Genomic DNA, 2,063 nt, shown 5'->3' on the forward strand with positions numbered 1-2,063 from the left:
TGGTCGATTGAATGATCGAAGGGCACCACCATGTTCACTGGAATGAGGAGAAGAATATCCAACTGGTCTAGCTTCCCAACTTCGCCGAAAACGGCGAATTGTCTGTGAGAAAGTCCGATTGGTTTGGGCTAGGTTATGGGATATGGGTTTTCTGTTGGGTTTATGGGTGATCGAAGGTTGGGGAAGGAAGATGATAGAGAGCGTAAGAGACCGGTAATGGCCTCGTAGCCGTTGGCCGCCAAACGGCTAAGAAATCACCGGAGTTGGTGATTGGTGAGAGAAAAAAGGAGAGAGAAGAGAGAGAGACATGGGCGCGCAAGTGAGGAGAACGAAAACTTCTAACTTTTGGGTGTTTAAAACCCTTGGGTGAGTTTTTGGAATGTATTCAACCAACCGACCCGACTCAACCGACTATGTCAGTTACGCAAACATCAACTAATCCACAATAATTGGGTTGGTTGTCGATTGGATAATCGGTCGATTATCTAGCCGATATACAACTTGACCCATTCACATCCTTACATTTAATTGTTAAACTCATAACGGAACGAATTGAATAACTAATTATCTTATATTAAAAACAATAAAATGTATGTTGAGCATCAAAAGCCTCCTTTTATAGTTCGCTTCGGTTTCACAAAATCTCAAAATACAGGACAAACAACCTGCTTACAGCTTACGTTCACTCACATCCCTCAATAATCCCACATTTTATTTTCCATCAGAGAAGACCTAATAACATGTCGTGTTCGTTTAACTCTAACTGTTATTCGGTGGAGATAATGGTGGGGCCCTGTGGCTACCTTCGTCAATCATTTCAACTTTTATAATCTAAATTAGTAAACTTTAGAGAAACTTTGGGACCTATATATATTAAATTTATCCAAAAAAATAAGAGTATATATTTAGAAAAGAAAATATCTCATTCATCAGAAAAAAGTAGATCTTACAAATAAGCTGACAAGAAAATAGGTGAAATGCAATTTCCCATAATTTCAGGCTGTAAAAATGGCGCCTCAGCTTAATTACATTAAAGATCCGTAGTCAAGACATTGACTATACACACAAAACCCACATGATGCTCATGTGACGGTCAGGCGCCATGCAAGGCATTTCTAATTAAGGAACGCCCCGTAATGATTAAGTTATAATTAATTAATTAACACTAATGTGAATGAATGGTAGGTTTTGTAATATTGGCTACCAGCACTGATCGGTTTCCCATCTCCGACCGGTCGCCGACATTGTGAAAGAATAACTGGTCGGCCGTGGCCGCCTGAACAGCACACGGTCGTAATCGGCGCGTTTTTGGGCATCGGAGAGAGTGGCGTAAGCTTCGTGGACCTTCATGAACTCGTCGGCCGCTGAAGTTTGACCACCCGGTTGACCGTTGGCTGCGACGTCGGGGTGTACGACTCTCGCTAGTCTACGGTAAGCAGACTTGATCTCCTGACACGTGGCGCCGGTGTGGATGCCGAGTACGTCGTAGAGTGATGAGTTTGGTTGAATGCGGGAGCGCGGCCTGTCGACCGTTGATGTGCAGGAGGCTGAGATTCTGATTGGACGGTATTTGATGCAGGAAGGATTGGAATGCGAACGCGGAGTGTCAATGACGAGTCCTGGGCCAGAGAAAATCGTAGAGGATGAGGATGATATGGAAATCATTGTTTGTTTGTTGGCTTTGATTGGTGCGTTGTTGGTTTTGTGTTGCGTTGAAAAGATGGGTATGGTTTGTGTTGGGAGCTTGTGATTTATAGAGAATGGGACTATGGGACCAATGTGAGTTAAGTGTTAACTATGGTTCAGTTGTGAGTGGGTTAACGAAATATAGGCTTATCCATTCCAATTGTATGATTTGTATCCGTGTAAATGCTGACGCGGCCAGAAGTTGGTGTCCAATAATATTCTGACACAGCACATGGTCTGGTCACTGGTGCGACAGTTTTTAAGTTTGTTTTGTTTTGTTTCTTCACTAGATATTTGACAAGATTTTGGATGCATGATTTGGCAACACGTACACCGAGCCCATAGATAAGTTCCGCAAATAGAATCCGAGTAAACTA

At 42.8% G+C, this 2,063-nt stretch overlaps 1 pseudogene; it reads right to left on the reverse strand.

The window, feature by feature from the left end:
- Positions 1–906: 906 nt before the first annotated feature.
- Positions 907–1,724, reverse strand: LOC147278078 (chaperone protein dnaJ 11, chloroplastic pseudogene; annotated as a pseudogene).
- Positions 1,725–2,063: the final 339 nt, after the last annotated feature.

Source organism: Dryas octopetala, chromosome 7, assembly GCF_963921425.1.
Source record: "Dryas octopetala chromosome 7, drDryOcto1.1, whole genome shotgun sequence".
Lineage (NCBI taxonomy): Eukaryota > Viridiplantae > Streptophyta > Magnoliopsida > Rosales > Rosaceae > Dryas > Dryas octopetala.